The following is a 27,296-nucleotide window of genomic DNA, read 5'->3' as shown; positions in this document are numbered from 1 at the left end:
TGTGGGCAAAAGATAAGAGACATATCTGTAAAAGGATTGTAAGTCTTTATTGTTGAAGAATTCGTGGTTACAAAAGCAGAAGGATCTCTAGAACCATGAAGCTGGGAAAGCCATTATGACCCTCCCACACAGCATTACCCACGAACTTTTTTCAGTGTTGTTTGTGCCCTTCCGTATGTCACAGATATGTAATAACCAAAGTTACAATTGCTCCAATCTCATTGTTCTAAGCACAGATTATGCAGGTCAGCTTGCAGCCAAGGGGTACCTCTCAGTCTCCCCAAAGAATTTTTTTCTCTTGCTTTTAGCGAAGGGAATGAGAATGGAAAGTGGAGGGGACCTCAGATTCTCTCTCGTTCTCCTTCTGCCATGAATCTCTAGCCTTCTTATGTAGACAAGAGGTGAGGGATGGGATAAAACCAAAAAAAGAAAAAAAAAAAAAACAAACTCCTTGTTGTGGAGTCGAATCTGACTCATAGTGACCCTATAGGACAGAGTAGAACTGCACCATAGGGTTTCCAAGGAGGGCCTGGAGGATTGGAACTGCCAATCTTTTGGTTAGCAGCCATAGCTCTTAAACACTACACTAATTTGGGGTTATCTCCTGAAGTTTTGCTTAGATAAGTCTATCTTTATAATGTATGTGTCATATTACCCTACTTCATCTGTTTGTGGCCTCAGCCAAAATCCCAAGGCAATGGAAAAGTTCCACTTACCAATCTATTATGCTAAGTACCTCTTTGTTAATGAAGAAAACATATAAAATCTCTTTATTATTCGGATACTGATTATCTATTTTGGGTGCTGATGCTGATGAGAGAGCAACAAAGATAGTGTAAATTTCCAGCGTTTCTGCTCCTAGGAAACATTGCTTTTGGAAAACAAAAAACACACAGCTGTTGGATTCAATAACACTTCATTGATAGTCGACCTGGAAATTATCTGTTAAAAATTTCAAGCTGCTATTCTAAAGGTGAAAATTTATATTCAAATGAAGAAAAAAAAATTTTATACACATTACCAGCATTAGAGGAAAAAAAAAGACTGTCAAACTTTGCATAATAAAGTTAGTATTGCACTGTTGCTCTGCCATTTTATGAATAGAGTATTTAAGATAATTTGCTAGTACACAGCTCTTCATTTTTCTTGCTTTTCATCTACCTGAAATTTGGTCACAAACCTGGAAGGACAGAGGCATCTCTTGAACATGAAGAGATAAACATGCAAAGACCTGGATTTAGAAAACCTAAAGGGAAGAACGTGCTCAGCATTTCTAAAGTTGAAAGCACTGAAAAAAAATTGAAGCCTAGAGTTGCAATATTGAGGGACTGTATGGGCAAAAACTTGAATGACCCAGGAAGCATCAAAAGAAGATGGAAGGAATACAGAGTCAATGTCCAAAAAAAAAAAAAAAAAAAAGAGTTGGTCAACATTTAACCATTTCAGGATGTAGTATATGATTGAAGGAAGAAATCCAAGTTGCACTGAAGGCTTTTGCAAAAAACAAAGCTCCAGGAATTGATGGAATGCCAATCGAAATCTTTCAATGAACAGATGCAATGCTGGAAGAGCTCACTGATCTACGTCAAGAAATTTGCAAGACAGCTACCTAGCCAGTCGACTGGAGGAGTTCCACATTCGTGCCCATTCCAAAGAAGGGTGATCCAACAGAATACAGACATTATCAAGCAATATCATTAATGTCACATGCAAGTAAAATTGCTGAAGATAATTGAAAAATAGTTGCAGCAGTACATTGACAAGGAACTGCCAGAAATTCAAGCTGGATTCAGAAGAGGACATGGAAGGAGGGATATCACTGTTGATGTCAAAGCAGAGAATATCACAAAGATTTTTGCCTGTGTTTTAGTGACTATGCAAAGGTTTGACTTTGTCGATCATAACAAATTATGGATAACATTGTGAAGAATGTGAATTTCAAGACACTTAATTGTGCTCATGCAGAACTTGTACATAGACCAAAAGGCAGTCGTTCGAACAAAACATGGGGATACAGCATGGTTTAAAATCAGAAAATGCGTGTGTCAGGGTTGTATCCTTTCACATTCTTATTCATTCTATATGCCGAGCAAATAATCCAGGAAGCTGACTATATGGAGAAGAATGCAGCATCAGAATTGAAGGAAGACTCGTTAACAACCTGTAATATTCCGACGACACCACCTCGCTTGCTGAAAGTGAAGAAGACTTGAAGCATACTGATAAAGAGCAAAGACTATACCCTTCAGTATGGATTACACGCTGACATAAAGAAAATGAAAATCTTCACAACTGGACCAATAAACAATATCATGAAAAATGAGGGAAATATTGAAGCTGTCAAGAATTTCGTTTTACTTGGGTCCACAGTCAATTCCATGGAAGCAGCAGTCAAGAAATGAAATCTGCTGCAAAAGACCTCTTTAAAGACAGATTTAGGAAGAGAGCTCTAATAATCCGAGGACTGCCTGTGTATAATATGGTGTTCACACAGTATCCAAATCACATAAGGTTCTATTGCACAGGCCATATTGTGGATGTTAACCACACATGATCGTATACGTATTGTATATGAATAAATTCACTATTATCTAGAATAGCTGATTAAGCTGGGCACTTTCCTCCCTTAGTGATTAATACCTATTTTATGTATATTGTGTTTTTTCTGAGCCTTCTTTCCCTCCCAGCATTTAGATTTTGCATTTGGCATAATGTGTAAAAGTAAAGAAGAATGTTAATGGCTTTTGAAACAAGTGGAGTCTGTGCATGAAATGTTAATGAGAGGAAATAATTCATAAAAATGTAAAAAAACATAGAGATGAAAACTTCTAGTGAGATGTTCCTGCTCTACCCATCAAATACATATATAGTCATTAAAAGTTATAAAGTTTATAAAGCAAGATGAAAAATGCTTATGACAAAATCTTTACTAAGAACACAACATTGCCTGTGCATTATAAGTATATAAAATGATTACACATGAATAAAACTTGGAAAGGGATCCACAAATAACCATTGTCATTATGTTACCTTTTTGGATTGCAGGTGAAATTTCCCTCTCATCGTGTGTGTGTATATATATTGTTGCTGTGTTGTTGTGTGCTGTTGATATAGGCTCATAATGACCCTATATGACAGAGTAGAATTGTCCCATAGGGTTTTCCAGGCTGATGCATTCATGTTCATTTAAAGGTAAACCCACTAATGTCAAATCAGTTCTGACTCATAGAGACCCCATAGGGTTCCCAAGGCTATAAATCTCTATGGAAGCAGACTGCCACATCTTTCTCTGTCAGAGCTGCTGGTGGCTTTGAACTGCTGCCCTTTCAGCCAGCAGTCGATTGCTTCAACCACTGCACCACCAGGAATTAAAGGTAAGCGATCTTAAATACAATGAATACGATGGACACAATAGATATGCATTAATGCAGGAAAAATATATGCATATATTATAGATTATTGTACAGGGGTAAAATCAGGTATAGGAATTTTAATCATTTTGTATTACCTCTGATAGTGACTAGCTTTTTGAAATTTGGCAAGACATTTGCAAGCTAGTGAAATTAGTGTTCTGGCCTAGATATTATCTCTCAGTTTTCTAATTTATAACAATATTGTTTTTGGATATAGAGACAAAATATCACAAAGTCAAACAAAAGAGGACTTAATCTTCCTAATAGAAAAACTCTACAGCATGGCACCTAGCAGGCCATTGCTATGGCCCTTTGAATTCTGTGCAAGTTCCTCACAGTTCAGTAGAAGAATACATGCATGAGATGAGCCTGGTGCCGTGAGTGCATTGTTACGTATGGAGTACTGTATTTTATGTAATGCGAGTCATTATTCGAGCTTAGCTCAGTACTGGTCTCAGGTTAGTAGTGCTCATTAATATGACATTAACTTTCAATAAGTAGACTTTTAAAGTAAACTGTTAATTTTACAGAGACATTAAAAGAATCGATCATTTCATATGCTAATGTTTAAGGCTTATTAATGTTTTTGACTAGCCAGCTCAAATGTTGTATGATACATGATTTCATTGTTTTTGTACTTCTTAGGAGTTCGTATTAGACAAAAGTAACATTTGAGGTCGTCTATCACATTTCATTTTGCAAGTGTAAAACATACAATACAGAGACAAAAAAAAAAAAACTCTCAAACCAACTCTTGTTAGATTGTTAGGTGCCTTCGAGTTGGACCCGACTCATTGCAACCTTATATACAACAGAATGAAACACTGCTTAGTCCTGTGACAGTCTCACAATGGCTGTTATGTCTGACCCCGTTATTGCTGCCACTGTGTCAATCATTTCACTGAGGGTCTTTCTCTTTTTCAATGACCCTTACTGTACCAAGCTTCATGTTCTTTTCAAGGGACTGGTCCTTCCTGCTAACATGTCCGAAATATGGAAGACAAAGTGTCGCCATCTTGGCTTCTAAGGAGCATTCTGGTTATACTTCTTCCAAGGCAGATTTGTTCATTCTTCTGACAGTCCATGGTATGTTCAATATTCTTTGTCACTTCCTGTCTTCTGAAATGGTTGAATGTCAGCCAATTCTTTTTGATACAGTGACTCTGTCTTCCATCAGTCTTTTGATGCTTCCTGGATCATTCAACTTTTTGCCCATAGAAAGCTTCAATATTGTAACTCGAGGCTGGAATTTTTTGTTCAATTTTTCAGCTTGAGAAATGCCAAGGGTATTCTTTGCTTTTGGTTTTTCTAACTCCAGGTCTTTGCACATCTCATTATAATACTTTACTTTGTCTTCTGGAGTCACTCTTTGAAATCTTCTGTTTAGCTCTTTTACTTCATCATTTCTTTCTTTCACTTCAGCTACTCTACATTCAAGAGCAAGTTTCAGAGTCTCTTCTGACATCCATTTTGGTCTTTTTTTTTGTCTTTTTAATGACATTTTGCATTCTTCATGTATGATGTTCTTGATGTCATCCCACAACTTGTCTGGTCTTCAATGCATTGAATCTTTTCTTGACATGGTCTCTAAATTCTGGTTGGATATACTTATGTGGGATATACTCAAGGTCATACTTGCACTCTCATGGACTTGTTTTAATTTTCTTCAACTTCAACTTGAACTTGCATATGAGTAATGTTTGTTCTGCAGTCAGCCCCTAGCCGTGTTCTGACTGATAATATTGAGTTTTCCCATTGTCTTTTTCCACAAAAGTAGTGGAAAGAGATTCCTGTGTATTTCATCCGGCGAGGTCCACGTGTATAGTCCTTGTTTATGTTGTTGAAAAAAGGTATTTCCAATGAATAAGCCATTAGTCTTGCAAAATCTGTCACTTGATCTCCCACGTTGTTTCCATCACCAAGGCCATATTTTCCAACTACCGATTCTTCTACTTTGTTTCCAACTTTCACATTCGTATCACCAGTAATTATCAAGGCATCTTGATTGCATGTTTGATCAATTTTTCAGACTGTAGAAGTTGGTAAAGATTTTCCATTTCTTCATCTATGGCATTTGTGTTTTATGCATAAATTTCAACAATAGTTGTGTTAACAGGTCTTCCTTGTAAGTGTATGGATATTATCCTATCATAGACAGCGTTGTACTGCAGAATAGATCTTGAGATGTTCCTTTTGATGACGAATACGATGCCATTCCTCTTCAATTTATCATTATGGACATTTGATTGTCTGATTCAAAATGGCCAATCCCAGTCCATTTTAGCTCACTAATACCTAAACCAGAAAAAAAACAAACCCACTGCCATCAATTCTGACTCATAGCTACCCTATAGGACAGAGTAGAACTGCCTCATAGAGTTTCCAAGGAGCGCCTGGCAGATTTGAACTGCTGACCTGTTGGTTAGCAGCTGTAGCACTTAACCACTAAACCACCAGAATTTCCCACTAATACCTAGGACACTGATTTTTCAGGAGTTCCACTTCATTATTGACAACTTGGCAACTTCCAGTTTTCCTTGATTCATGCTGTGTACATTCCACGTTCCTATTATTCATGGATATTTGCAGCTATTTCTTCTCATTTAAGTCATGCCACATCAGCAAATGAAGGTCCTAAAAGCTTTACTCCATTCACATCATTAAGGTTGACTCTAATTTGAGGAGGCAGCTCTTCCGCAGTAGTATTTTGAGTAACTTCCAACCCGAGCGGCTCATCTTCCAGCACTGTATCAGACAATGTTCCTCTGCTATCCATAAGATTTTAACTGGCTAACTTTTTCAGTAGACAGCCACTATGGGTGACTTTGCCAGTATTTGAAATACCAGTGGCATAGCTTCCAGCAACACAGCAGCATGCAAGCCACCAAAGCACAACAAACTGACAGACAAGTGATGGATGAGTTTGGTAGTTATGTATAATATTTATATTCTTTTAGTTGCTACTCTTGAAATTTTGTCATGCATTATTAACTTTGCATCCTGAGGAAAACAATACCTTTATACTCATCTGAATCTGGACAAGGACTTGAGATTACTGCTATGGATACAATATTTCATAACTTGCTGGATTCAGCTCAAACAGTGCTTAAAAGAAAATGCATAGCTTTAAAAGTATATGCTAGAAAGTAATCCAAAAACCAAACCCGTTGCCATTGAGTCGATTCTGACTCATAGCGACCCTATAGGACAGAGTAGAACCACCCCATTGAGTTTCTAAGGAGTGCTTGGTGGATTTGAACTGCCAACCCTTTGGTTAGCAGCCATAGCACTTAACCACTATGCCACCAGGGTTTCCAGAAAATAATAAATGGTAACAATTAATAGTTAATGTTTCTACCTCAAAAAGAAAAATTTCAAATCACAGTTCTGAAAGTACAAGGAAAAAATTTTAAACAGTACAGTGACCAACCAAATAGAAAAACAGTATACAGTAAACACAAATACATCTAAATGTTGGTTTTCTGAACAAATTAATTCAGCTATAAACCCTGAGAAAAACTGATAATGAAAAAAGAGAGAAAACACAAATTGCTAATATCAAGAGTGAAACATGGGGCATCACTATAGAATCACCAGATACTAAAAAGAAAATAGATGATAAATGTTGACAACGATCTGAAGAAGTTGGGCACTAATGTTGGAAAGATAGGCAACAATGGATATAAACAAATTGAAGAAAGAACAGGTTCAAAAACATGGGTGAATACTATAAATGAAATGTTGAGGGAAAGAAGTCAGGCACAAAAGAGTAAAGTAACATGTGATTCCATTCACCATAATTTCAAGAACAGACAAAAGCAGTATATGAAGTTGGAGTCAGGATCGTATTTTTCCTTGGTGATGGGAGTGAGCGTGAGCAGTGACTGGAAGAGTACAAGAGAGATGCTCATTGTGGTGCTTACAACAGTTTCTTGATCTGGGGATCACTTTGTAAAACTGCGTGTATGTTACAAGCAAACACAAGGTGTCCAATCCAAACAAAAAATATAATAATAAAGTAAGATAAATCCAAAAAGAAAAAACCAAAAACCTGTTGCCATTGAGTGGATTCCGACTCATAGCCACCCTATAGGACATAGTAGAACTGCCCCGTAGACTTTCCAAGGAGCGGCTGGTGGATTTGAACTGCCAACATTTTGGTTAGAAGCCAAGCTCTCAACCACTGCACCACCCGGTAAAAACTACATGATAAAAAAACGGTCTATATATGTGTATATTTATGTGATTATTGAAAGAATATTTTCTCAGAAATCATTAAAACATTTATTCTAATTATGAATGTACTTACGAGGGAAAATAGGGTATCTGAAATCAGAAGTGTGTCAGAAATACCCCGGATATTTTTCCCAATTATAGCGTAGACTTTCTTTTTTTTTCCTACCGACTATGCTGCCATCAGTGGTAGGATTGTTGCCTTCTATGCGGGAGACCCAGGTGGGATTCTCAGGCAATGTGTCTTTTGCATAGCCACCAGCCGACTGTCATTGGAGGCTTGTGGTTGCTATGATACTGAACAGGTTCCAGCAGAGCTTTCAGACTAAGACAGACTAGGAAGTAAGGCCTATTGATCTACTTTTGAAAATCAGCCACTGGAAATCCTGTGGGTGACAATGGAGATACACAGGACTGGGCAGCACTTCTGGGCATAACTCCAAGTCAGCTAACACCAGCAGTGCTGCCATAAATAGTGGATGTGCTGCCACTCTCACCCAGGCTTGGGTACCTTCCTATGGGGCAGTCATACTGGACATTTCAGGTCATTCCTCTAAAATAAAAACGTATTTTCTGAAATTAATGGCCCAAAATGAAAGGAAATGGCATTGATTGACTCCTTTATGTTAACCTTTTCTACCCTAATTAGCCAGTGCCACTGTAACACAAATATCACAAGTGGTTGGTTTTCAAGAACAGAAATTTATTTTCTCACATTTCTGGAGGTTAGAAGTTCAAATTCAAGGCATCAGCTTTGGGAGAAGGCTCTCTCTCTTTCAGTCTCGGTAGCCTCAGTGTTCCTTGGTTCCTTGGAGATCCTTATGCGGTATCTGTTCTTTTTATGGCACGGAAGCCATTAGGTTTAGAACACTCTCTACACTGCTGTGGCCTCACTGACATAACAAAGAAAACCCTATTCCCAAACAGGATTACATCCACAGGTATACCCAAAACAAAAACCAAACCCATTGCCGTCCAGTCAATTCTGACTCACAGTGACCTCATAGGACAGAGTAGAACTGCCCCGTAGGATTTCCAAGGAGCACCTGGTGGATTTGAACTGCTGACCTTTGGTTAGCAGCCTGAGTTCTTAACCATTGTACCCCCAGGGCTCTTCCACAGGTATAGGGGTCAGAATTCCAACATATATTTTGGGGTACACAATTCAATCTATAACACATGCCTTCCCCCATTTTTCTCTGAAATTTCTCTTAAGCCCTTGGGGGATATTAGAACTGTACATTATTTACTGCAAGTGTATTATTTATAAAAATATCTTTTTTTTTTCTTCTTCTCTGCTGGGAGATGTCAAGAATCATTATACATTCCAATAAAATGCTTCAGGCTTCCTGAATACTTTTCTTCTAAAGAGTCCAAAGGGCTTACGGGAACAAGATGTCTCCTTGGAACGTTCTCAGAGAGCTTACATAATCCTACACAAATCCTTGTTCACCCCATCCTGCTTTCTGATGAGAAGGATAAGAGAAAATGTGAAGGCAGCAACAAATTGTGGTATATTTTATAAGAGAACAGATCAAAGAAAATGTTCAGAAGACATCATTATACTTGTCCAATTAGAGGAAGCCGATCTAGGACACATTTTTAACTTCCGTTGAACATTTAAAATATATACTGCTACAGATTTTACTATTGCCTCTAGAAATACATTTTTCAATCAATGTCTTCCCTTAGTAAACCAAATATTTCACTGTCTTTATTTTCTTTAAATTTTAGAACAATTTAGTAAAATCATCCAAAGCACATTTATTATAAAAATCTCAGCAATTCATTTATAGTTAGAAACTGAATTGCCACAGCTGTAATAATATTTGTGACTTTTAATGACCTTTGTGACCTGTCTGCTGTGCACTGAGGGAATAAACGCTAGTGTACTTACCATTTATTCATTTTGAAAAACCAGTTTTGTTTGCTTTATTTGTTCACACCTTGTTTAAAAAAAAATCAAACTCTACTGAAAGGCTATTGTAAAAAAAATAAACGCTAGTGTACTTACCATTTATTCATTTTGAAAAACCAGTTTTGTTTGCTTTATTTGTTCACACCTTGTTTAAAAAAAAATCAAACTCTACTGAAAGGCTATTGTATTTACATAAAATGTAAGCTTTCTTGCAACTCTCTCTTACTACCTCCCAACCTCTTTGGCTTTCCTATATTACCTCTTTTCTAAAATATAGATCTATTTGATTCTTTTAGATGTTGTTTTAAACATTAAGACACTTGATCATCAGCTTTTATTCTATCACCTTTTGATGTCTGACTTGGACTTGTTTTTTGACATTTTTCCCACCTCTTCTCCCTCAGAATTTCTGCACTCTTTGTTGATTCTACTTTGCAAATTTAATGACACTTATACTTATTATCATAATATGTTCTAAAGGTTGCTTCTGAAAGTTGAAAACCAGAATCATCCTCTACATTTCTATGATAATTTAAATAGCATTTACCACAGAACCAAGTAGCAGAAAGACACCTATAACCTGAGAATAATGTTCCTTTAGTCCAGGTCAAAGGACTTCTTTTTTTATCCTTTTCACCATTTATTTAAAATCATGCCGTATTTCAGTTTGCTTCACATCTAGACTCTGACTTTTCTTCCCTAGCTCAGGAATGATGGTTTGGCTGAGTATAGAATTCTAGATTCAATTTTTTTTTTAAGAACTTTGAAGATATTATCTTCTTGTTTAATAATAAGGTTGGAAAACTTTAGTCAATAATTAAATTTTGCAAATTTCCTGTTTGTTTTGTTGCCAGTTTATCTATTTCAGTAATATGTCTTTTTATAATTGACTTGTAAAAGACCTGTATACATTTTATATATAAACTATTTGTTATTTGTGAAAACACCTTAAAATCTGTGCCCTAACTTTTGTTTATGGTGTCTTGTGGTATAGAGAATTTTTTGTTTTAAAGAATCAGATGTTTGAATCTTTGTCTTGATTATATATAGACACATTTTAGCATTTAAATTAAAAATGTGCCTATATAAACTTATATAATACTCTGTATACATTTTTTTTACATTAAGTATATATATTATTATTAATTATTATTAGGTGCTATCGAATCAGTGCCAATTCACAGTGACCCTATGTACAACAGAGCAAAACATTTCCCAATCCTGCACCATCCTCACAATCGTTGCTATGTTTGAGCCCATTGTTGCAGCCCCTGTGTCAATCCATCTCATTGAGGGTCTTCCTCTTTTTCATTGATTCTGCACTTTACCAACTATATACTGTACACACACACGTATATATAAATCAGTTACCATCCAGTTGACTCTAACTCATGGAATACGATTTTCAAGGCTGTGACCTCTCAGAAGCAGATCAGCAGGTCTTCTAAGGCTTCTCTTGGTGGATTCAAACTGTCAATCTTTTGGTTAGTAGTTGAGCATTTAACCACTTAGGCCACCTACTGATTTTATATATGTATATACATACATGGAAACCCTGGTAGCATAATGGTTAAGAGCTCTGGCTGCTAACCAAAAGGTCGGCAGTTCGAATCCACCAGGCACTTCTTGGAAACTGTATGGGGCAGTTCTACACTGTCCTATAGGGTCACTGTGAGTTGGCATCGACTCGACAGCAATGGGTTTAATGGGTTATGTATATATATACACACACACACATACTGATTATATGTATACATGTGTATGTGTGTATATATATACTATATATATATATACATAATACTCTGAACATATTTATGAGTACAAAATTCCTGTGTGTGTGTATACATACATAAATAAATCCTGCTTTTTATGCATATATATTCACATAAACCCAAACATACGTATTTACAGTTTTCCTTTCAAATGGCTGTAGTTTACACGGCATTAGGTGACATTATATTGTAAAGAAGAGTTTTATTTCCATCCTAACAAACTGTTGTATTCTTATTTACTTTGAGGAGCTAGAGTCCATTTTCATAACTTTTTTTTTTTTTTTACAGTCTTAATGCAAAAATTGTCTCAGGCTTTGTCGGTGTGATACACTTCAAGTTGGTGCCTATGCTGTTTATCCATCACTTTTTGATCACTCACTTTATGGCACTACAAGATGTTCTAATTTAATCTCATGCATTCCTACCTGAAAGTTTTAATAAACTTTTATCCAAAGAGGATTGGGATTGCTTTTGCACTTCTGGCCTTACCATGAGGCAATCTTCCCTTGGGAGGCTACTACTCCATCCAGTTAGACCCCAGATTTGAACACATATGGAACAGTTCATACCCCTACCTGCAAGAAGGGTCAAAGCCCTTTGTATTAAGTCTGGTTCAACAAGAAACAGGCACAGCAGTGGAATTAAGTGTGTGTGATGATTAAGTTGTGTGTCAACTTGGCTGGGCCATGATTCTCAGTAGTTTGGGAGTTACGACGTAGTTTTGGAGTCTCATAGTGATGTGATCACCTCTATGATGAGATTTGACATAATATGATTACCTCTATGATGGGATCTGCTGTGAGTAGCCAATCAGTTGAGAGGGAGTTTCCTTAAATGTGTGGCCTGTATCCAATATAAGTGGACATTCTGGCAAGGCTCCTAGGCTTTTGCTCACTCTGGATTCTGCTGCTGGCTCCTGTTCATCTAACCTCTGGTTCTTGGGAATTGAGCTTAGCAGCTTACCTGCTGTCTTGCCTGATGATCTCGAGATTCGCTAGTCTTCACAGCCTGTGAACCAGAGCCCTGCAGTATGACTTGGCAATCTTGAATTCACAGCCCCTGTGGCTATTCGAATCAGGAGAAGCCTCTAGCCTGACCCACAGACTTGGGACATTCCAGCCTCTACAACTGCATGAGGCATTTCCTTAATATAAAATCTCTCTCTATGTATATTTATATGTTTTACTGGTTTTGCTCCTCTAGAAAACCAGCCTAAGACAGTATTCCAGAGACATGTTGGAGGAGCAAGAGAAAATAAAGACAGCCTTCAGACAGTAATGTAGCTCTTACACTCATGGAAGAAGAAATGAAATACGAAAGATTGGACAGAAAAAGTCACAGAGTGCAGGAGAGTTCCATGAAAATTTCAGCCAGGCTTATGGGGAGTCATTGAGCCAAAGTTGCTTTTGGAGGAGTCCCATGTCTTCCTGGAACTAGAGTGACATTGTTCCCTTCAGGCATTGACTGTGATCTATCTGCAGGAAGAATGGTCTTCACGGGAAGATGGTGCTGGATTCAGAAGGGAAACAGCTGAGGTTGCCAATCTAGTATGTCTCTCAGAAGGAGATCTAAGCACTGAATTTTCATGGTCACCACATCCTGCCAGACTCTCAGCATGAGATGCAGTCTACTAGTTAAACCCAGCCTAGATAAACTGGTTTTCATTCAACCTTCAACCATGAATACGATAAGAAATTCTTTTTTATATGCCATTTACTTTGGGGGTGGTCAGTCATGCAGCTCTTTGTGACAATAGCTGAAGAGTGCCAAAACTGGAACCTAGAAGTGGGGTGCTACTGTAACATAAACTGAGATATGTGGAATTGACTTTGGGGAGACACAGACATTGCTAAAGAAACTGTTACAGGAGCCTTAAAAGTTGCTGACTTATGTTATGATGACAATACATGTGGTAAAACACTCATCTAAAAACCAGAAAATTTACCTTAAGAGACTGTAGAGTTAAAGAAAAAAACTTGGAGATAAAATGTTGAAGGCACCCAACAAAAAAGCCCCAGCTCAGATGGTTTCACTGGAAAATTCTACCAAACATTCAGAGAAGAGTTGACACCAATTCTGCTCAAACTTTTTCAGTACATAGAACAGGAAGGAATACTACTTAATTTATTTTATGAAGCCAGCATAACCCTGATACCAACGCCAGCCAAAGACACAACAAAAAGTGAAAATTACAGGCCAATATCCGTCATGAATATAGATGCAAAAATTCTCAACAAAATTGTAGCGAACAGAATACAACAGCGTATCAAAAAAATAATACATCATGATCAGGTGGGATTCATACCATGGTTGCAAGGGTGATTCAACATTAGAAAATCTATCAACTTAATTCACCACATAAATAAATAAAACAAAGGAAAAGAAGCACATGATCATCTCAATCAGTGGGAAAAAGACTTTTGATAAAGTCCAACACCGTTTCCTGTGACTATCCCATCCCTGTTCTACCATTAAATCTTGAGTGTAAGTAAGGTCACATCCCTGATCCAATGTAAAGGGAGTTTCCCTGGAGCGTGGCCATCACCACCTTTTATCCCTTAAGAGATAAAAGGAAAGGGTAGCTAGCAGAGAGCCGGGAGCCTCATATCACCAAGAAAGCAGCGCTAGGAGTGGAGCGCGTCCTTTGGACTTGAGGTTCCTGTGGCTGAGATACTCTCAGACCAAGGGAAGACTGATGCATCACGAGGACCTTCCTCCAGAGCCAACAGAGAAAGCCTTCCCTGGAGCTGAGGCCCTGAATTTGGACTTGTAGCCTACTAGACTGTGAGAGAATAAACTTCTCTTTGTTAAAGCCATCCACTTATGGTATTTCTGTTATAGCAGCACTAGATGACTAAGACACACACTATAAACCCAAGCGCAGCACGGAAAAATCACAGCCATAATCATAGCTTGAAGTTGAGGCAGAGCCCTTGAACCAAGTGCCTCTACAATAACTGATATGAATTTGACCTGAACACACTGAAACATGACCGTAAATAATCATTATTATACCACTGAGTTGTACATGGCATTATTGGATCCCAGCTAACCAATACAGTGTGCCTAGCACAATAGGTTGAACAGGAGAGTAAATCAATAGCAATTTATTCTGAGGAATTAAATAAAATAGTTTCAGCTTTATCATTTGAGATTGTGTATGGAGCTCTGTTGACACAGTCGTTTAAGCATTTGGCTGCTAACAAAAAGGTTGGCAGTTTGAATCCACCCTATGGGGCAATTCTACTCTGTCCTACAGGGTTGCTATGAGTGAGAATTGACTTGATGACAATGAGTTTAATATATATAAACAAATATATATATATATATATATATATATGAGTTATACATATAGAAACTCTGGTGGCACAGTGGTTAAGAGTTACGGCTGCTAACCAAAAGGTCAGTGGTCCGAATCCATCAGGTGCTTCTTGGAAATTATATGGGACAGTTCTACTCTGTTCTATAGGGTCACTGTGAGTTGGAATCAACTCAACAGCAACGGGTATATATATATCAGATTCTTAACATCATTAATATTCATAACTGTAGGTACATCTGAGTCCTGGGTGTGCTAAAACAGCAGACCCATAATGATATTGTACAGTTGTATAGCATTTCACAGCTTATAAAGTACTTTCATGCAACTCTCTCACTGGATTCTGGTAGAGGAGGGCATGTGTTGTGATTTTGTTTTTTCAGATGAAGAAATTGGGCTTAATGATGTTAAATGATAGAGTCAAGTTTACAAAAATAGACATAAGGATGTTTAGGAAAAGTCAGAAGTTGATTTTACTTTAGAAAAGAATCAACATGGAGATTAGAAAAATTTACAAGTAGAACATCCCATCAGTTGATTGTAGAAGATCTTGAACAAAATAATAAAGGATTTATATACCTGATATATAATAGGCAAGGGGAGTGAGGCTTTTGGAGGGCTACAAATAATTTCTAGGTCTTACTAGTTTGAATCACTGTAAGATGTATTGTTTTTTCTTTTATATTTTGTCTTGTCATTATGATAAAACAACTTTTTGTTATTTCAAGACATTTTGCTAGTTACTCATTATTATGAACTGTAAAATCAACTGGAACACAAACCGAACAGAAAGAGAAAGCAGAATAACCCAAAGCCAGAAGACAGCTATTAACAGAGAAAACTTTAAATAGGTTTTTAATGAAATGATTGATCACTATGTATTTTACAAATGTGTTCTCTTTCCATTAATTTCATCACTTTTATTTTCTGCCCTGCAGACTGCTAGCTCCGGCACAGAGGATTGCTCTGAACTTGGAATGCGTTTCTCATGTCATAGTTTTAGGTTGTCAAAAGGCAGCATAGAATGAGGAAGTTCAAGGAGGAGACACAAACAGATGTCTTAGGAGGGGTGGGGGATGTAGACGGAAAGACAGGTTAGGTCATTTTTCACATATGATGTCAACTGTAAAGACCAAAACTAACATCAGACAGCGTCAAGGAACAAGTTCAGAAGAAAACGGTTTCCTAGACGCAGCAGGTTCAGAGCCTTTTGTAACCCCCTCCCTGAATTAAGAAATTGCTCATGGTGAGATAATTAAATGATGGAGAGATAATTTGGTGTCTGTGTCAAATCTCCTACTTCTCTGAGTTAATATGTTGTGGTTATTCTTTGTTTTCTTGTCTTTGTCATCTTTTGTCTGTATAATTACAGATTCATGTTATTCAAATCTAAATATCACAATTTAAGGAGCCTGTCAATGTGAGTCTTTAGAATGTTGACTTAGTATACTATAAACCACTGTGGTATTTAGTCAGAATTGGCTTCATTGGAATCACTAATATTTAGTGAGTAAACTGTTCGATTTTAATATCTGAGAAGTAATGAATAAAGTACTAGTGATAAAAAGTAAAATTTCCTTCATTTTCAGCTCTCCAACTGCCCTTTTCAACAAACAAACCAAATGAAAAAGCAAAACAAAACAAGCCAACAAACAAAAAATCCTGTTTGGAAGAATATTAATTTTTTTTTCAAAGTTAAATTCATTTGTAAACATAGTATTGAAGAGGTAGAGAAAAAACTGGATTACTTTAGAAATAACCTTAACAGGACCCAGTGATTGAGTATCTCAACACATACTAGTGCCCCTGGATTCAGACTCACTTTGTGAAGCTTCTTCTCTTTCGATTAAACTTTTTTATTTTGAGATTGTTGTAGATTTACATACAGTTATCATGAATAATACATAGAGATATCTTTTACTATTTCTCAGTTTCCCCCTAATGGTAACATCTTGCAAGACTATAGACTATAGTGACTATCACAACTGAGATACTGATATCAAATGGTTTAATCACCACCAAAACCCCTCATGCTGCTTTCTTATAGCCAAACCCACCTGTAACCCTGTACCTGACCCCCTGGCAACCACTAATCTATTGTCCATTTCTATAACTTTGTCTTTTCAAACATTTAAAGTATAAATGAAATAATACAACATGTAGCCTTCGGGGACTGGCCTTTTTTACTCACCATAATTCCCTGGCTGTTCATCCCAGTTGTGCTTATTACTAACTCATTCCTTTTTATTGCCAAATTGTATTCCGTGGTACAGATATATCACAGTGTCCTTAACCATTCACCCGTTAAAGGATATCTAAATTCTTTCTACTTTTTCATTATTTTTACAAGCTCCCTATGCGATTAAAATATCTAGCCAGGGTTGAAACATGCTGAATAAATGTATGGTAAAAAAAAAATTATAAATTAGAAAATTAAAAAAAAAAAAAAACTAAATAAATCCAAGACCTAAATCTTTATCATGGCCAAAAAAAGATACATTTTCTTAAGGAAAATAGAGAGGAAAAGTAAATATATAGCCTTAAGTATGAGAGAGAGGAAATATTGCTACAAAAAAGGAAAATGAAATAAATCTAAGGAGAAATTATCCTCAACCTTAAATAGATAAATTCAAATGTCTGGATGAAACAAAAACTATTTGAGGACATATAAATAATTAAATATATATTAATTTGTAGCAGTAAATTTGAATGATCAACTGTTAGTTTTTTTTTTATCTTTACTTGAAGATACTATTCACAATTTGACTAAATATTTCAATAATATCTAACTGCTAATATGTTTAAACTTTTCCAGAGCTCAAGGAAAGATGAGAAACTTTACAGCACATATTAAGATACTCACATAGTACTATTAGTCACATAAACCATACCCAAGTGGTTAAGAGTTTGGCTGCTTGCCAAAAGGTCGATCAGCAATTGGAACCCACCAGTGATCCTTGGAAATCCTATAGGGCAATTCTACTCGTTACATAGGGTCCCTATGAGTTGGAATCAACTCTGTGTTTGCTTCTCTTTGGTTACTATTACTGAAACTTTACCGATGACACCAAAATGAAAGCCATGGACTGATTTCATAGTAGAGATACCATAAAATTACATAAACTATTAACTAAAAATATATTTTTTAAAAACCTGGTATCATTGGTAATTAGTATTTCTACAGAAGTGAGGAACAGTTTAACAAAGAATTTGTGAACTATTGACCCTCAGGCTTAATCTATTAAATACCAGGTTGGTTCAACCTTAAGTGTTTCTCTTTCTATGTGTGTGTATATGTGTGTATGCATAAAGTATGTTTGTCTGTCTGTCTGAAATACTGGTAACTTTGGTATATCAGTTAGCTTTTGTTGTACAAGAAACAACCCCAAGATTCATGGCTTAAAACACAACTATTTACCATTTCTCACAAATGCCTGGGAAAGTCTGTTAATCGAAGTCTTGGCTAATCTTGGCTGTGTTGACTTCCTTGTCTGGGGTCTGCAGACTTGTTGACAAGGGATGGCTGGCTGACCTTGGCTGGATGAAACAGATCTCTTCATGTGGTCTCTCTGCTTCCTTGGTTGTGATGTATTATCCCTCTTTATATGCTACAGCTTTCAATTGGCTAATATTTTTATATGTTTTTGAAGTCTATATTCTTGAGTCATACAGGTCTAAAGTTTTATTTACTTATTTATTTTTTATTATATCCTTTTAGTACCAAGGTATTGCTGGCCTCATAAAATGAACTGGATGGTGTTCCATTCACTTCTATTTTGTGGAAAGAATTGACATTAAAAAAAAAAAAAAGGTTTGGTAAAATTCACCCTTAAAGGCAACTGGGCCACTTGTTTCCTTTGTCGGAAGGCTTTTTAATTATGAATGCAATGTATTTGGTAGATCTGGGATAAGTTAGGTAATTTCTTTCTTCTGGAGTGAAGTTTGTAGTTTTTGGCTTTCAGGAAGTTGGCCCATTTCATCTAAGGTGTGGAATTTAAAGGTATACAATTGTTAGTTTTTTTTCCGTATAATTATTTTAATGTCTCTAGTATGTCCCTGCTATCATTTCTGATATTGGTATTGGTAATTTTTTCTTTGTTCTGCTTTCTTGGTCATTCTGGCTTCTTACTTTACAGAACTTTTCAAAGAAACAGCTTTTGGCTTTGTTGGATTTTTGTGTTTTACTTTTTTCCATTTTATTTATTTCTGCTTTAGATTTTTATTATTTCCTTCATGCTGCCTGATTTGGGTTTAACTTGTTCATTTTTTCTTGTTTAATTTTTTATGGTAAAAGAAAATACTTTGAATTATGTAAAATTAAAAAAAAATGTTAAGGTTTGTTTTGTTGTCCAGAATATGGTCTATTTCTATAAATATTTCATGTGAACTTGAAAACAATTTGCATTTTACTGTTAATTGGTGGAGTGTTCTATAATCCCATATAGGTCAGGTTGGTTGATAGTACTCTTCAGATCTATATCCTTGCTGGTTTTTTGCCTACATGTTCTTTCAATTACTGAAAGAAGAATATAAAAATTCCCATGGGTAATTGTAGATTTATCTATTTTTCCTCTCTGTTCAGTTAGCTTTTGCTTTAAATTATTAGAACTTTTCTTTTTTTGGTTAGGTTTAACTGGGCAATGTTTCATTCTGTTGTGCATAGGGTTGCTATGAGTTAGAACTGACTCGACAGCACCTAACAACAACACAACAAAGTATACACAGTTGAGGATTTTGTGTGTTACTGGTGAATTGAACTTCTTTATATCATTATGTAATGTTCTACTTGATCCATGATAATTGTCCTTGTTCTGAAGTCTACATTGTCTGATATTAATATAATCTTCATATTTTCTATGGATTAGTGTCTGCATAATGTATCTTTTTTCATCCTTTCACTCTTCCCCTAACTATATCATTATATTTCAAGTGTGTTTGCTGTTCACAGCATGTAATTGGGCCTTGTTTATTTTTGTTTGTTTGTTTTGTGTTCTTGTATTTTGTCTGACAATCTTCGACTTTATATGTGTGTGCTTATGCCGCTTAGAGTTAATGTAATTATTAATGTAGTTAAATTTAGGTCTATCATTTATTATTTACTTTCTATTATTGCCTCAGGTTTTGTTACCATTCACAGTCTACTTAGATTTATATTTTTACAATTCAAGTAAAATATGAGAGACTTACAACCATATAGGTCCCGTTAACTTCCCACTTTTATGGTATAGTTACCATATATATTATATTTTCCCACGTTGAAATGAAAAGAACACCTATCAGAATTGTGGAATGTTGACAAAACAGTGTCGAGTGGGAAATTTAGAGAACTGAAAATGCTTATATTAGAGGGAAAGACAAGTCTTAAGTCAATTACCTAATCTTCCATGCTTAGAAGCTTGAAAAAATAAATTAATTAAATCTAAAGCAAGAAGGAGAAAGGAAAAAAAAAAAAAAACTGATACAAGCAAAAAATCATTGAAATAGAAAACAGAAAAAATAATAGAGAAACTAATCTGGATGGTTTACATTGCTATTCTTTACTTTTGTGCCGTCAAATTTGCATTTAATTTTGCCCAGTGAAGTTTTAATTTCTAATATTATATCTAGTGTTTAATTTTAATTTTTTTAATATCTTGTTTCTCTCCAATCATGACCATGTTTTCCTCTACCTTCTCAAACATGAAGAAAATTTCAACATGCTTGTTTGCTAATTTCATTGTCTCTCTTGCACCAATCTACACATTTAAACAAATGCCATGCTGCCTTGATTACCATTTATAGTATGCCTTCAAAAAATGTAATGAAAATTCTCCTAATTTGTTCTATTTAAAATATATATACTTTGGCTATTCTGTACATTGCATTGAGCAAATCTGCTGCAAAAGATCCCTTTAAAGTGTTAAAAAGCAAAGATGTCACTTTGAGGACTAAGGTGCACCTGACCCAAGCCGTGGCGTTTTCAATTGCTTCATGTGCATGTGAAAGATGGACAATGAATAAGACCGAAGAACAATGAATAAGACTGAAGACGAGCTGATACCTTTGAATTATGATGCTGACAAAGAAGACTGAATATACCTTGGACTGCCGGAAGAACAAATAAATCTGTCTTGGAAGAAGTACAGCCAGGTGCTTCTTAAGAAGCAAAGATGGCAAAGCTTTGTATCACTTACTTTGAGCATGTTATCAGGAGTGACCAGTCCCTGGAGAAGGACATCATACTTGGTAAAGTAGAGGGTCAGTGAAAAAGAGGAAGACCCTCAAGGAGACAGATTGACACAGTGGCTGCAACAATGGGCTCAAGCATAACAACAATTGTGAGGATGGCATAGGACTGGGCAATGTTTTGTCCTATTGTACATAGGGTTGCTATGAGTCAGAACTGACTCAATGGCATCTTACAACAACAGGTCACTTGTGTTTCTGTGTACATTTTAAATCAACTTGTGAATTTTTACCGAAAACCTGTTGATATTTTGATTGAGATCGCATTTAATTTATACATCCATTTGGGAGAATTGGCATTTTAACAATATTGAGTCTTCTGTGAATACAGTATATTGCTTAAATTATTTTGGTCTTTTAAAATTTATCTTAGCAATATTTTGCAACTTTTCATGTACAGGTCTTGCATGTATTTCATAAAATTTAACCCTGTTTGAGGTTTTGTTCATGCCATAGCCTAAGACTCTTTTTAATTTTATTTTTACATTTTGTAACTAATATATATAAATTCAGTTACTTTTGATACAGTGATGACTCTGCTAAAAGTCACCTGTTAATTTTTTGTTTGTAGATTCCTGAGAATTTTGTATGTACACAGTCCTGACTTTAGTAAATAAGTTTTCCTTTCTCTTTTCCAATATTTATGTGTTTCATGTGTTTCCCTTGACTTATTGTACTGAATTGGTTTTCCAGTACAATTCTGAACAGAACTAAGAGCTGACCTTCTTGTCTTACTTCTGCATTTAGAGAAACAGAACTAAGTCTTCCACCACTAAGTGCGATGTTAGCTGTACAGACAGCAGTGAGTTTTTTTTTTTTTTTTGTATTAATCAGATTGACAAGTTTTCTTCATTCTTAATTTTCCAAGAGTATTTACCATAAATGGGCATACAGTTTTATCATGTGCTTTATTCTGAATCCATTGGGGTGATCATATAACTTTCCTCATATACACACGCATAGCTATACATTTTCCTCTGAATTCTGCTTTAGCTGCCTTCTACAAATTCTGTTGTGTTACATTTTCACCACCATTGAGTTTGAGATACTGTTTCAGTTTATCTTCTGATGTTTCTTTGAGCTTTGGATTATATAGTGGTATATCATTTAATTTACATATACTTGTTGTTGCTGTTGTTGTTAGGTGCCGTCAAGTCAGTTCCAACTCATAGCGACCCTGTGCACAACAGAATGAAACACTGCCCGGTCCTGCGCCATCCTTACAATCATTGTTATGCTTGAGCACATTGTTGCAGCCCCTGTGTCAATCCACCTTGTTGATGGTCTTCCTCTTTTCTGTTGACCTTGTGCTTTGCCAAGCATGATGTCCTTCTCCAGGGACTGATCCCTCCTGACATGTCCAAAGTATGTACATATACTTGAGGAGTTATTAAATTCTTTAAAACTTTTAATCAAATGTTTTTGTGATAAGAGAACACAATCTGTATTATTTTAATCATTTTCAGTTCTTTGGGACTTATTTTATGGTCCCTCTTTTTTCTAGGGGAATGTTCCATATGTATTGAAAAGAATGCATATTCTGTTGTGGTTAGGTGTGTATTGTAAGGCCTGAAATTAAAGGGCTGCCTTGACATCTTTGAGTCTCAAGACCCCAAAGGTCTAACTATGAGTTCCCCTGCTTTTGCTAGGTATGTCCCCTATCCAGCTGAAAATGTTCACCAGCCTGTTTGTTTCCCTATCAGCCAAACCATCTCCACTCACCTGAACATCTGCCAAATTCCCTGCAAGCCCACAAAATCATTCAAACAAGCCAAAGACATCCTCCCGTGGGCACCAGGGGGTATGCTACCCTCTTGTTGCTATGAGGACTGGCTCTCACAGCTTCTGCTTTTTCTCTCTGCTCCCAGTGGCCCTGTTCAGCCTGTGGTGTACTACTCTCCCAAGCTGTTAGTGTAAGTGACTAATAAACTGCTCTCGATCTTAGCTGTCCAGTGTTGAGTATGACAAGTTCAGCCATCTCATACTATTTAGGGCAGGGGATTCCTTCTTCATTGAAGTGAATAGGATGTAGTCAGAACAAGGTCTAGTATTCTCTATAAATGCCAATTAGCTTAAGTTGGTGGATAGTACTATTTTAATATTCTAAATATGTACTGTTTTTTTGCACTTGTTGTAGCAAATACTGGATAGAAAAGTGTTAACATCTCCAATTATAATTGTGGATTTGTCTTTTTCTGCATTTAGTTCTGTTTTTTTTTCTTTCTTTCTTGCATCTAGAAATACAGTAAATCAGTGAATACACATTTAGTATTTTTGTTTCTTCTTAGTAAATTGATCCTTTTATAATTATAAAATATATTTCTGTATTGCTGGTAATAAACCTTTATCCTTAAGATTACTTTTTTTCTGATATTAATGTAGCCACCTCAGCTATCTTTCGATTAGTGTTGGTACAGTATATATTTCCAATCATTTCTCTCAACCATTTTGTGAAGTTTTGCCTTGCTTTTTAACTAGCCTGAAAAAATTTTTTGCCACTTGTTTCTGGTGTTTAGCCAATTAACATTTTTAAAGCAGATTTTTTTAGATATATAGTCCATTAACATTTAATGTTTAATGTAGTTATAGGGTCACTATGAGTCGGAATCGACTCTATGGCAACAGGTTTTTATGGGTTATTGATGTGTTTTTGTTTAAATCTACCACCTTATAAACGTTTTCTGTTTTTCTCTTTTTCCTCATCTTCTTTTGATTAAATGACTATTATTTATAATTTCATTTTATATTTTTCTGTGGGATATATTCATACAGATATAGATACATGGTTTTTGTTCATTTACTTTGAGAATCTCTAGGAATTAAAGCTCACAATATATTATTATTTTTTACTTTAAACAAGTATTTGTCTTTAAAAAATTTACTCAGACATTTACCTTTATTAGTGGTTTTCATTCCTTCCATTAGATGCCAGTTTCTGTCTGGTATAATTTCTCTTCAACCTGAAGAACTTTATTTAACTCTTTTGTTTCATCCTGCAGGACTCCCAGTGATGAATACTGTCAGATTTTTATTTTATGATATATTTATACTTCAATTTATTTTTGAAGGATATTATTACCAGTTATAGAATTCTGTATCAGCAGTTATTTTTGTTTTTCTTTCAGCACTCTAAATACATCATTCTACTGTTTTCTATTTGCATGTTTCTAATGGTCAGCAGTTAGTCATTGTTTCCTCACATATAATGGCCTTTTTTCTTTGGCTGGTTCTACTATTTTGTTTTATTTATTTTTTTAATTTTTTATTTCGCTTTAAGTGGAAGTTTACAAATCAACTCAGTCTCTCACACAAAAACTTATACACACCTTTCTACATACTCCCAGTTGCTCTTACCCCAATGAGACAGTCTGCTCCCTCCCTCCACTCTCTCTTTTCATGTCCATTTCACCAGCTTCTAACTCTCTCTACCCTCTCACCTCCCCTCTAGACAGAGATACAAACATAGTCTCAAGTGTCCACCTGATCCAAGAAGCTCACTCCTCACCAGCATCCCTCTCCATCCCATTGTCCAGTCCAATCCCTGTCTGAAGAGTTGGCTTTGGGAATGGTTCCTGTCCTGAGCCAACAGAAAGTCTGGGGGCCATGACCACCAGGGTCCTTCTAATCTCAGTCAGACCATTAAGTCTGGCTTTTTTGTGAGAATTTGGGGTCTGCATCCCACTGCTCTCCTGCTCCCTCAGGGGTTCTCTGTTGTGTTCCCTGTCAGGGCAGTGACTGGTTGTAGCCAGGCACCATCTAGTTCTTCTGGTTTCAGGCTGATATAGTCTCTGGTTTAAGTGTTGTTTTATTTTTAAAATTAAAAAATTTATCTATGATGTACCTGCATGTCACTTTTTTGGGTGTTTATACTGCTTGGATGTGTGCTCAGATTTTTGAATCCGTGGGCTGATATTTTCACCCAAGGTTGGGGATTTTTTTTTTTTTTTTTTAAATCTATTATTCTTCAAAAGTTTTTCTCCTCTAAATTCTTTGGTTCTGAAACTCCAATTGCACTTATGTTAGAGTATTTGATATTGTCCCACAGGTCCCTAAGGTTCTGTTCTCTTAAAAAAAACTCTTTTTTCTTCCTTTGTGCGGCTCCATTTGTATAGTTTGTATTGATCTCCTGTCTTGCTAGTTGAAATTAAAATATCTCCCAGTAATTCTACGACATTTGGTAACTTTATTCACTGCACAGAGCCACAAGTGATGTTCTCTTCTCAGCCTCACTGAGTCTCACCTTCTCTATGAATAGCTTAGCATTCAGCCAAATTATGAAAGGAAACACATTCACCTTTCTCTCCAGAGCTTCCTTCTCCTGAGCACCTGGTCCCACAAATTCTAGGCACCTCAGAATCTGTGAACTCATTTGTCCTTTTCCCCAGAGACTCTTGTTCTCAGCCTTGCATATTTTCCCAACTTTATGATTGTTTACAGTAGCGCAGTAATTCTAATCCCCATTATTCTGTCATGGCTGGAACTGGAGATCTGCCTATAAATATCTGACACAACCTAACAACCCTCCTCCAGTTCAGTTGTTGTCTAGACACCGTGCTTTCTTGATCTTTATCTTACCCAAGTTCCTGTGTCATAGCAAAAAACAATCAAGCCTTGAGATTAAAATTCAGAGGATAATTCAATATAAAGATTCATCCAGATGAGGGAAACCACCAGCACACAAAATTGAAAACATGACGATTTTCAGTGAAAGGGTTTCAGAACAAAGGTTATATAGGGATAAGGCAGTTAGATTTTACAATAAAATCATAACTGGTTAGTTTTTAAATGAGATCATAGATGGGGAAAGGACTTGTATTGGGTACATTACACAAATGGATTGGTTACAGGGGCGGCTCATAGGAACTCTGACAGGATCAGAAGGTACGAATCAGTCACAGAATGCTTACTATACACGTTTCTAGAGTAGGTTGCAAAAGTGTTTGAAGTAAAACACTCTTTGGGCTGTCAGCTTTGATGCAAAACATTTCTTGGAGTTGATTGACACCAGGTCTCACCAGCACAACTCCCCCAATCCCCTTAAAAGCCTTGCTTATTTAGGTGAAAACTTCTGGTTGCCTGGGAGAGTCAGATAAGGCTGGACCCAGGTCATAATATATTTACATCAAAACCCCTTCCTTGGAATGTATTTCTTTCACATGTTGGCTTATCCACAGAGAAAATACCTCTATAGCTGCCCATGACTGTTGGTTTAGAAAAAGAGCCTGAAGAGTAGACATTGCTAGCTTAATTGTTAACTCTGCTGAATGTTTTAGAAATGTGGGTTTACTTCAGACATATCAATTTGGTCAAAGTTTTAGGAAAATTTCTGACTTACAGCTGCTACATTTCAGACTTCTTTATGGTTAGTTTTCATCCTGGAAATGTAATCATTGTTTTCAAATTCCTTGGACTTCTCTTCTTAGAACTCATTCAGTTTTTGAGTCTTAAGTTTGTATCTATTGACCAAACCCTGAACTTCAGACTCAACTAGCTACTTGCCTTACCAATACCCCAAGGTGAATGCTTATTAGATAACTCAAACACATCTCTGTCACTGAAATCTTGATCTTCTTCTCCTCCTGGCATTCTCATTTACAAAGCTTCCCATCTCAGTTATTAGTATATTAAAGACGACTAGCTTTCACTGATATCTTCTCTCTTTTCTTACCATAAAACTAATGTTTTCCCAGCCTCTTTTTTCTCTACATGGATACATATGTTTGTATGTGACCAATAAATAAGGGTAAAAAGTACTGTACAGTAAGTTCAGGCCTAGAGGTAAAATGTCTTGCATGATTTTTTGTGCTTTTTTATCTTTCCTTCTTGACTACTTGAATGGAATTGATTTAGTAGAGGTCTCTTGATAGGCCCTAAGAAAAGTTGTAGTCACATAAAATGACTCAGGCTTTTCACAGCTTGGTGAAGAGCCAGTCAGGTGAGGTGCCTGACTGCATCCTCTGTGTTTGACATTATGTGAGCAAGAAATATATTTTTCTTATTTTAGGCAGCTCATATTTCATGACTTATTTGTTACCACAACATTTTATAACCAACCTTGATTAACAGAATTGTAAATTCATCTTTCCTGTTGCTCAAAAGTATTGGAGCCATCCCTGATTCCTCTCATTGTCACATCCCCAATTTTAGAAGCAATTTTTTTGGTTCTAACTTCCTATTATGGTGTCATTGTTGTTAGGTGTTGTCAACGCATAGTGATCCTATGTACAACAGAAAGAAACACTGAATGGTCCTGTACCATCCTCACAATTGTTACTATGTTCAAACCCATTGCTGCAGCCACTGTGTCAATCCATCTTGTTGAGGGTCTTCTTTTTTTTCATTGACCCTCCAAGTATGAAGTCTTTCTCTAAGAACCGATCCCTTCTGATAGTGTGTCCAAAGTGAGTAAAACAAAG

Source organism: Elephas maximus, chromosome 12 (genome assembly GCF_024166365.1).
Source record: "Elephas maximus indicus isolate mEleMax1 chromosome 12, mEleMax1 primary haplotype, whole genome shotgun sequence".
Taxonomy (NCBI): Eukaryota; Metazoa; Chordata; class Mammalia; order Proboscidea; family Elephantidae; genus Elephas; species Elephas maximus.
Note: the sequence above shows the minus strand (reverse complement) of the source record.